This window comes from Vespa crabro, chromosome 13 (genome assembly GCF_910589235.1).
Source record: "Vespa crabro chromosome 13, iyVesCrab1.2, whole genome shotgun sequence".
In the NCBI taxonomy this organism is placed as follows: domain Eukaryota; kingdom Metazoa; phylum Arthropoda; class Insecta; order Hymenoptera; family Vespidae; genus Vespa; species Vespa crabro.
Window position 1 is genome coordinate 2,401,378 of NC_060967.1, and position 11,625 is coordinate 2,413,002.

Sequence of the window (11,625 nt, forward strand, 5' to 3'; positions counted from 1 at the left end):
TTTGTTTGCTCGTTGTCTTAAAGAGGAACGTAAAATTGTTGAGAAATTTGAATGAAATTAAATCATCGAGCGATGATTTCATTAAAATTTATCAATCGAATAATATAAATAATTCCATTTGCAATAAGAATTATTAACAATGAAATATATTATTAGCATTTTGTAAAGTGTATGAATGTATAATACGTATTGTTGAATGGAATGAATGGATGTATGTATGCGTGTGTGAAAAAGAAAGAGAAAGAGAGAGAGAGAGAGAGAGAGAGAGAGAGAGAGTGTCTGCAATAATAATGTTACAATATATCCTTAGAATGGGCTCGTTGCGTGGCCACTAACCAACCTCCGAATTAATAAATCTCAATTACGTAAGTTAATATAGGAAGGGGTAATTCTGTCCCCTAGTCTTTGTCAGGGATGTCGAGGGTGAAGGTATCTCTATCGGTCATTGTTATCGAATCCGTAACGATCGGGCTTGTAAATGACATTAAATATTTCCTTATTTGTTATTAAAAAATTCTTTCATTTATTTATTCACTTATTTATTTATTTTATTTATTTATTTTCAGGAAAAGAAATTGAATCGCAAATGTGAAAGCCATAGGAAAAATTTTAGTAACTATAGAAGGAAAAAACACATTCGTCCTGATTAAAACTGACATTTCTAGTATCTCCAACAGGCAATATAATGTGTGTGTGTGTGTATATATATATATATATATATATATTATACATTACGAAAAATGTGAGTGTGTATGTGTACGTTGAATACAGATGCGTGTCTTTCTCTCGTTTGCGCGTCGAATTAAAGCGAAATAAATCATAAATATTAAACGAGGCTTTCAGTCGCGGGATTACAGGGGTCGTAGCCCTCTGTAGTCCCTCTGTGGCTCTCTCTCTCTCTCTCTCCCTTCTCTAACCACCCCCCCGCCCTGTCCGGATATAATGGTAGGAGCCCTTCCTTCCTACCTCAGGGAGACTACCCAAAGAATTTCAATGACAATGGAACCTAACGGAGACATCTCGCACATTCTGTGTATGATCACTGACCATTATTGAGAAGAATCTTCTTTAATGGAATCAAGTGTTCGAACTTGTTCAACAAGTTATTATATTATTTGTTCATTCGTCCTAAAATATTGGTAGATACAATTTTTTTTTTTTTTGTTCTTGTCCGTATGCAACAGTGGTCATTGGAGGTACATTGAAAAGAAAAATAGAAAGTTTATTAAAGGAAAAAAAAAAAGAAGAAAAAAAGAAAAATTAGATTACTAGATTATATTAGAAGGAAATTACGTTATAATAATATTACGGTATATTGAAAAGAAGTATGAGCGTTGATGTATATTTAAAAAAAAAAAAAAGAAAAAAATTATATAATATTACAGCGTGTTATTAAGAAATTCAAATATTACAATATATGTTATATATTAACAAGAAATTTAATTAATTCGAGACATAGAGAAAAGATATAATTATATGCCACGTAGAAATTATATATTATTATGTAGAATATTTGTAAAATTGGAATAATAAAATTTTCATGATAATTAATTATTAATACATATTCAAATATAAACATAAATGATAGGAGTTGTATTTAATAATACAAATGTAAAACAAAAGTGAAGACTTTTAAGTGAAAAGAAAAGAAAAGAAAAGAAAGAAAGAAAGAAAGAAAGAAAGAAAGAAAGAAAGAAAAAAGTAAAAGAAAGAAAAAGAAGAAAAAATTGTAAAATTTATTTTCAACATGATAAATACACGTTTCGTGTTTGCATCGCGTAGAGTTGCTTTAATTAGGGAAAACATTATTTAATATTGACGTGGCGAGATTCACCTGCAATCGAACCAGGCGAAATAATTGATTATGCTGCATATGATGCGGTCTAACGACGATTACGTGCAATATGGTTTCGTGAGTCGCGAATCGGAGCCGCCTGCGCCTTCTTAATTACGAAATCAGAACTTTCTAAACTCGGTACGCTATGTCGAGTGGAATCATTCGAGCGAGACTTGAATAGAGAAAGACTAATCCTTCTTTTCAAGTCTATCTCTCTTTCTCTCTTTGTTTCTCTCTTTTAACTCGATTAACCAATACATTAATTCAGAAAAAAGAATTTTTTATAAGAGAGAGAGAGAGAGAGAGAGAGAGAGAGAGAGAGAGAGAGAGAGAAATAGACTTATCTTAAATTCATCGACATTTTTTCTAATTTCTATTCTATGTAACGTTGTCGAAAAGTATACATAGTTTCTATCGATCAGCTCGCCTCGTTTCAGTTTAGAACTTTTTAATCCAATCGAGATAATCTAAGTTAACTTTCAGAGAAACGAGATCAACTACTTTCGACCTTTTTCAATAAGACGCGATCTTTTTCAAATTACCTTGAATAAATTTATAATTCGTTCGATAATATATTATATAGTATATGTATATATATATATATATATATATATATATATATATATATATATATATATTTAAACTATATAATTTTTAAAATAATTAAATAAATTATTCTTAGTTATCATAGCATCTAACATTAATACAAACTATAGTGTGTGTATATATATATAGATTTAAATTATATAGTTTTTAAAATAATTAAATAAATTATTCTTAGTTATCATGGCATCTAACATTAATACAAACTATAGTGTGTATATATATATATATATATTTTTTTTTTTTCATTTAGGTTTATATCTAATTAAATCGATTTCTTTCAGATTCAAAAAAGGAATTTCCAATGGAATACGTTATTCACCCTGATGCCTTTTGAAGATAAAACGTTCGAATCGATCTTATTCTGGAAGAATTCGTACGTTGCAGCAGATCCGTCTATAAGGGCAAAGTAGGAAGTAAGAAGAGGGCAGTGGAAAGGGAAGAAGGAACGAAAAAAAAAGAAAAAGAAAAAAAAAAAGAAGGAAAGGTTCGATGGTCGTTCGTAGGAAATCCTCATTCCCAATCCCGAAGGAACGAAATGGCTTGATTAACTGACGACGCGTCGTTACTGCGGCCAAGCCTCTACTGTACTTCGTAGTATTGCCCTATAGGGCTCGAACCAAGGAGTTCTCGTAGCAGTGTTCGAAGGGTGCCTCAAGGCAAAAAGAAAATGGAAAGGGGCGTACCAAGCTGGTCCTTTATTCGACTTTGCACGATCACGTTCGCGGTTTTTTTTACGCCTGATAAAAAGAGCTTTGCCTCATTTCTTTTTTATTTCTCCTTTTTTTCTTTTTCTTTTTTTTTCATTTTTCTTTTTTAATCTTTTACCAAAAAAAAAAAAAAAGTATTAAGTTTCTTAAAGCAATTGCATCAAGTTCACAAAGGCGTAAGAACCATATTGTTAAAAGAAAAAAATTTGATGCAATATATTTTTATAAGGGATTAACAGATCATGTCATTTGTTTAAGCAAAAAAACGTAGGATTGATTATTTATTACCAATATATCTTAATATTTGGCCATGATAAAGCTGATAATAATTTATCCATTCATTATTATGATTTTATGGAAGGAAAAAAAAAAAGAAATCATAAATAATAGCCTCGATAAATTTAATTATCATCAAATCATGTATTAATCATTTAATATATATTTCCGAGTATATTCAGTATATAATTAATAATAATTTATATCGATCCAATAGCCAATGAGTAGATAAGGTAAAGTTAAACAACAAAGTAGCATAACAACATCGTATCCTCACTTTTATTCTTTATATAATAAATTCTGACGTGTAGATCTCTCACAAGCATATGGGGGAAACGTTAATGCCATTTTATGACCAGGCTGATAGCCGTAACGCAACATGGTGCCCCATGGTAAACCTCATCATCTTCCTGGTAGTTGAGAGAAAGACAAAAAAAAAATAAAAAGGGGGAGGGAGATGGATTGTGAGGAAAGGGGAGATGTGCTTTAGGGGATGTTTTAGTTAGAGAAAGAGAAAGATAATGGAAGTAACCATCTCTAGATGATGACGTTCGCTACGACTTTGTTGTTCTATGTGTTTTGGCGAATCGTCTTACGTTATTCATAAGAAGGGAGGGTAAGCTTGAAAGCACATGGGCGTATATCTACGATCATGTTTAAATCTTCGAGATTCGTAAGAAAAAAATATTTGCTTTTCTCTTCTTAGAAAATTTTATATCTTTATTATTTATATAAAAATAAATGAAACTCAGATATATCTAATAATCAATCCTACGTTTGAAGATAATTGAACAAAATTAATTTTAAGAAACACATAATATATATATATATATATATATATATATATATATATATTTATGTTTACTTATATTAATTTTTAAATATTAAAATACAATATTAAGACATCTTTTGCTATGCTAAAAGTCGTATTTAATAATAATAATAATTTAATAATAAATAATAATAATAATTTGTATAATATTTTCACAGGATTGTTCGTAATAATTTGGCATGGTTCGTTTATTATTTTCGCAAGGCGAAGCCAAGCATAGAAACAACGAGAAATTATCTGGATGCTTATCGCTCAGGAAGCGTCAAACGAGCACACTTCCGGTTCGCGGGTTAAAGCATTTCCTATTCCTTCGAGAGTCGTCAACCCTTTTGCACTACGAGTGAGTAGAAAGAGAAAGAGCGAGAGAGAGGGAGAAAGAAATATCACGTAGGAGGTGAGCTTTACGAAGGGTAAAGGGCAACAATGCCATGAGCAAGTACTCGAGCATTAACCTTTGTCTGAAAATTTCTCTCTCTCTCTCTCTCTCTCTCTTTTTCTTTCTTTTTTTTTTGTTCTTTTTGGCATCCCTTTCCTTCTTGAAGGGTGCAGTCTATCTCAACCCTCGCAATGTTCACAGTCTACAATTGCTCTACCTTTTCAGTAACCACGAAGGTTCACATATTTATATTATATGGGTGTGTGAACATTGAACGAGTTCGTTCACGCTCGATTATTTTCATGAAGCGTTGAAAATACGAGAACTCCTTTCGAGTTTCACCTGACCTCTTTTTTAGTAAAAATTCTCGGCCTAGAGTATAATCAAGTAAATAAAAAAAAAAAAAAAAAGAAAAAATAAATATTCTTGCTTAATTTTGATATTTATGATTTTTTTTTTTTTTTTTTTTTTTTTTTGATAAAATTCAATGGAAAAATATTAAGTTAATTCATATATTGGATCTTTTATCCCTTATTTCAAATAAATGATATAAAATTTACAATAATTGTAATACAAATTTAAACGATTTCATGATATATTTGTTTTCTTATTGCAAAAGAAAAGAAAAAATTCAATTTTAAAAATTATTAACAAAATCGATTTTTTTTTTTTTTTTTTTTTTTTTTTTTTCATTATTATTGTTGCAATATTTAAATGAACAAAGAATAAATTACATTTGATAATAATATTTGTTTTAAGTCTTTACGACTTTTTGTACCGAAAGTATTGCCTTTGAAAAATTTCCATTCTTATAATATAGCTGTTCTTAGTAATGTTCTTAGTACTATAATAAGGCAACGTAAATTCTAGGAATTTATATAGGTCAGTATGTCACATCGAACCAGTTCGAATGAAATTATGTAAGCCAATAGGTCAAAGTAAAACATTTTCCATTTAACTTGGAAGTATCATCGAAACTATAAGTCATAGAGAATTGAATCAAATACCATTTTAAAGGGGTAAAATGTTATCTATTTTTTTTTTTGCAACGCATTATTGCAATAAATAGTTGAAAATTTTTTATAAAAAATTTTCATAAACAAATTTCTAACGAACTAGATTCATTTTATTTCGTCAAAAAAATTTTTAATATTTTTTTTATCTACATAATTATTAATATGAATTATGTAAAAAAAAAGAAAAAAAAGGAATTATTTATACATATTTATTTATTAAAAAAAAAAAAAAAAAAAAAAAAAAAAAAAATTCGAACATTATTTATTAATCAACTTGATACTATAATACTCTATGATGAAAATTAAAATATTACTTGTCGACTAACTCAATGTTGTTTATATTTCAGGTATAAAAGTAAGCAGAGAAAGAGAATACATGATAAAAAGAGAAAGACAATGGTATACGTCCATGTGTGTGTGTGTGTGTGTCGTTTCAAGGGACGATTTTGTCGTTTCACCAGCTCATTTTTCCAAGACGATGTACCAATTTCTTTTCTCCTCTGTCTTTCACCCTCGCCGGCTAGACCAGAGACACGATCTCATTTTATCTTTTCGACCCCTTACACGATCCACGTTTGTTACAAGCCCCCCCCCCAAAAAAAGCTCGACCACTATGCCACCATCGTGGTATAGTCATCGTCGCTACCGTAGCTCTTTACTCTTATACTCTCATTCATCCCTCTATCGTCTATACCCTCTCGCGGTCTTGTTCGAGGGTGGCTATCCTATACTCCAAGTCCGATCGACGGTAGATAGGGCACGTTGATTCAAGAAGACACTTGAACGTGCACAACTTTAGACTTTCTTCTTGTTTTTTCTCTTAATGTCATTGTCTCTTTTCTTAAGTAGATTTTGTCTTTTAAAATTGTTCTAAACGATGATCTATCATGATACATAATATAGAATATTTATATATATATATAAAATCATCAAATTGTTCTAAACGATGATCTATCATGATACATAATATAGAATATTTATATATATATATATATATATATATATATATATATATAAAATCATTTTATATATATATATATAAAATCATAATATAGAATATTTTTCATTGTTAAATAATTTTATATCATTTTAGTTTGTAGATTATTATAATGTAATATATATGTACTTGAGAAAATTATAATATTTATTTTTATTTAAAATATGACAGAGAAATTACTCATCGATTTTTCGATTTTATCTTTTCAATTGTTGTTTTAGACATTGATTTATGATAATCTATTATGAAACATAGCAGAATATTTTTAATTGTTAAGTAATTTCTATCATGTTAATTTACAGATCATTATGAAGGTACAATAGAAAATTATGAGCTGAATTTGTATTCAACATATGAAAGAAATTATGTTATAATTTAATATATAATAAATCATTATTAGAAATGAAATTTAATGATAATTCTCTTCAGAATTCTATTAGAATCATAATATTTTTTAAATGTGTGTGTTTATATATTTTTATTTATTATAAAAAAAAATGACAAACTTACTAAGTCAAATATAATAAAATTGTACTCATAATTTACTCAACGTAGTAAAAAGTAATTCAGAGTTATTAAAAAATTTTTCATTCTATATAATTATTAAATAATAGACAATAAATGAACACATTTTTAAAAATATATTTAAAAATATTACAAATTATTAAAACAAAATAGTCGTCCTTGTAATAGCTCAGTCATTTAATTATAATTTAATACTTTAAATGTTGAAAATTATGTTATAAATATTATTAATAATTTATGATAAATTTATTCACAACGAGTCGATTGAAAAAATTCATATTCATTTTTTGCATTTCAATGCTTATCTTTTTTTCACAAATCTAGATTAAAATTAAAAGCCTATATTCTCCCATAATTAATCCATGTATGTATATTTAAGAAAATTATGGCTGAGAATATAAATAAATAAATATATATATATATATATATAAAAATTTTCATGAGAATATATTGTAGTGTTAAAGAAATTAAACAGATATGTCAATGTTTAGAATTTATTTAGGTTAGTAAGTTTCACACATATCTTTTTCATCATCATTCTTTTTTTTTTCACGATTATATATATTCAAATTTATTACTTTTGCCGCGCATTTGTAATTAAAGCATTTTCTATAAATCTATTGAACAATTCAAATTATTCTCGATCATTATCGAATCGTAATAATATATTTTAATTATAAATCATAAATAATCAAACTTTTTGTACATACATAAAAAGTATAAAGAACTTCATTTATTACGTAATATTTTTTACGAGAGACATTGTATGAATTAAAAATGAATTCTTTTATTATTCGAATTATTTATTATATATCATTTGACACATTAAAACATTTGGAAGGGCTACGTGTATGTGTGTATGTGTGTGTGTGTATATATACATGTAATAAGAAGCTATGTGTATATGTGACTAGTAATTATTTTAGTTAATTATTTAATTAAAACAAAAGTTATTAACTTTTATGGCCCTAATTAATAAAGTTTATCATAACTAACATATTGTCAGATTTGATATTATATTTTATCGTGATAATAATAATAGGAAAATATTAATTTATTTCTTTGATATGATTGGTGGTAGTGGAGACGGGGTCCACATACCTTCCGTTCTATTGGTGGAAATGCCATTTTGAGTGGGTTCCTTCTAATTGGTAACACGGTGTATCGTCGTCCTCATAATTTCAGGTAATTAGAATATTTTTTCTAACGTACATCCTTCTCCTATATATCAATCGATTCCTTTAAACGAATTTTCTAATATCGATTGTTGGCAAGTCGAAATATCGTCTCGTTTAAAAGATATTCACGAAAATAAAAACTGAGATCATGACGTATCCTTGATCGTTTATTACGCAATATCTTTTTTAAAAGTTTTTCTTTATTATTTTTATGATTTCGATATTTTTCTTTGTTTCTAATGGTGCTGTAATAAAGGATCTTTTATTAATTAATAGTCATCGATCGAATTTTATAGTTTTTTTTTCGATTTTCAGATATACACCTGGTATATATATGCATATATTCCTATAGGCACACACACATATATATATATATATATATATATATCTATAGACGTATATACATATTATATATTCATCCTATAGCATTACTTGTATCATATATCCGTATTTTTATATATAGATTCACTTTAACATTCATACGTATATATATATATATATGTGTGTGTGTATATACACACATATATATTAATTTTATACTTTGCTAATAAAGACATTGTATTTTTCAGCTTTGAAGAATTCTACGTATCCAGATAAAGTCCAACTCACGTACACAAATACACACGCAGAGGATACGATAACTTTTTCTACCTATAGCTGTCCCCTCCTGTGTTTACATACAAGTAAGTCTATCCTCTTTTAAGTCTATCTTCTTTTAAAGCAATACGTAATGGAGTGTGAGAGAGGGAGAGAGACAGACAGAGAGGGAGAGAGAGAGAGAGAGAGAGAGAGAGAGAGAGAGAGAAACTGTATTCAAAATAAATAAATGGCTAATAATTTCCAAGAATTTTCGGATATCTCTCCGGTCGAAAACAAAAACAATTAAACATTTGCCTTCCTTCTAGGTCACAGGGAATCGTCGTCTTTTAGTCTTATAGAATATCTCGTCGTGTATACATCTAGAAAATCGTCAGATAATTTCATTTGAGATAAATACAATTATCGTTCAACATTTTAATTTATAACCTTTTTAAAACTATTTCGCTTATATATTCGTTTAATATACTATTGTAAATTTATTGTCACGTAAAAAAAAAAAAAAAGTATAAAAATTGTTTAGGTTATCGTTGGTGATCTACAAGTGTAATTATTAATTTATTTTAAACAGTTATAATATTTTCATTAGCAGTAGGATCTCCTGGTGATGAGATCTGCTAATCAGTATTGCTTGAGATGTAGTTTAATAATACATAACAAGCATTATTAAGATGTAATTACTGCATGCTTTAGTATATCTCAAAGTTTAATTACCTTTTAATTATTATATTCGTAGGCAGTTAAATTTTACATATTAATTATCATTAATAGCATAGATTAATATACTTTTCAATATGTTCAATGTCTTTCATGACAATGAAATGATTTATAGGAATGTAATTTAATTTATAAATGTTGTATTTCTTGTTGTAGTAATTTTTTATATGTTTCAATTTTTCATTTTTTATTATTCAATTATTTTCAATTTTTATTATTTTTAACTGCGTCCAAAGCAGTCATAGAATCACTGTTCATTAGTAATGTTTTTATTAATTTATTTTTATACTTAAATGAATTAATTAAATTAAATTAAATTAAATTAAATTAAATTAAATTAAAATAGAGTTAATTGAAATTCGGAAATTAGAGTCATATTTGTGTTAGTGGATCATTCTTCATAATCCTGAGGCAGGATGTACATCGGGCAAGAATCGACAAAGACATTAAGTAAGTAAATTATTTAATTAAACGTTTTCTCAATAATTTTCACGATTCTTTTTATTAAGAATGATATTAAGATTTTGTTTTTCTTTTCTTTTTTTTTTTCAGACTATCATTGCAATTGTGCTTGAAGCAATGAATTAATGGAATATTGTCACGTTAAAATATAAACAACAATAATATCAGCGAATTAGAAACAGTGTTTGTTGTAATTTAAATTAATCCGCGTTTCACGATTAAAAATGATTTTTAAGAATATGCGTATTCAAGTTGACTGCATGCAAAGCAGTCAGTTATAAAGTTAGTGTTTGTGTTCGTACGAAGTTTTCTTTTTTCTTTATTGACATAATCGCGTAGAAAGACTTTACTTATATTTGAAGAATAAAGATTCGCGAATTAAATTCAGTATATGTCTCATAATTAATATTATTATTAATATAATTAGAGAATATTATTAGAATCAATGCATTGCTAAAGATGTGGTCTCGATTTACAATTTCAATCTACATCTATGTCAGTCTATTTCATTTTCAATTTATTATGAATCAATCTTCGTCAATTTCACTACTACTACTACTACTAGTAATCAAACTTTCTCAATTTTTATAGTAATAACTAATAATATTTGTAATAATACACATATCCAAATATATTATTATAATAATTATTATTAATGTCAGTTTTGCATAATAGAGTTTATAACATTTTTATGAAAACATTGAAACATTGATATATTACTAGTATGTATGTATATATATATATATATGTATTAGTATTTTTTACATTTAGTTATTTACGTAATAATCATTAGCCTTGACAGTCGATTATAGCAATTGGTGGTACGTAACCCTAATTAGTTAAATAAGCATTAGATAAGCGTTGTCGGGGATGCCTCGGGGCATACTTTCTAGTTTAAGCTTTTTGCATTCTGCTGATATGTGAGAGAATTGTGGAGCGTGTGTATTGGAACAAATGTTTTTTTTGATATTTTTTAAATATAGAAAATTAAATAGACAGTATACTTTTCAATGTAAATGGATATTTAATTTTAAGTAGATAGACCCGAATAAGAAGTAGAGTGGAAAATTTCGTTTCCAGACATTATGCAAAGTTTCAGCAAATTTTAGAATTATTAAGGATCTTTAGTTTTTTTTTTTTTTTTTTTTTTTTCCCCATCATATTTTGCTGATACTTGTGAAGACAAAAATATACATTCGATTATTATGATTTTACATAAATTTTTACATAAATTACATAGTTTCCATTTATAGCTGAAAAAAAAAACCCTTTTCTCATATATTCTTTTTTTTTTTTTTTCCTTTTATATTTTCTTTTTTCTTCTTCTTCTTCTTTATTTATGGCAAATATCCAGACAGATCGGTTTCTATGTATCTTCTTTCTTTTTCTCGTTCCACCCTCTCACACTTTCGCTATCATCATACGATCCCTTATTTCCTTCTCACCCTTACGCAAGCAGTATGGACAGAGAGGTCTTTCTTTCCCCCCTATCTCTAGGC

The 11,625-nt window shown here is 27.4% G+C and overlaps 2 protein-coding genes across 8 annotated transcripts in view; one reads left to right on the forward strand and one right to left on the reverse strand.

Moving 5' to 3' along the window:
- Positions 1 to 11,625, reverse strand: part of LOC124428770 (vesicular acetylcholine transporter) — a 59,498-nt gene that overhangs the window by 37,598 nt on the left and 10,275 nt on the right. The gene's annotated exons all lie outside the window — the stretch shown is intronic.
- Positions 7,644 to 11,625, forward strand: part of LOC124428775 (loricrin-like) — a 45,112-nt gene continuing 41,130 nt past the window's right edge. The window contains exons 1-5 of one of the 6 annotated variants that reach the window (XR_006943283.1): positions 7,644 to 8,357; positions 8,920 to 9,033; positions 9,256 to 9,493; positions 10,052 to 10,114; positions 10,217 to 10,408. The gene's annotated coding sequence lies outside the window, so the exon portion shown is untranslated. Of the gene's footprint in view, positions 8,358 to 8,919; positions 9,034 to 9,255; positions 10,115 to 10,216; positions 10,409 to 10,798 lie in introns of those variants that run through there. The other 5 variants (XR_006943281.1, XR_006943284.1, XR_006943285.1 and 2 more) reach the window with 5 other exon arrangements.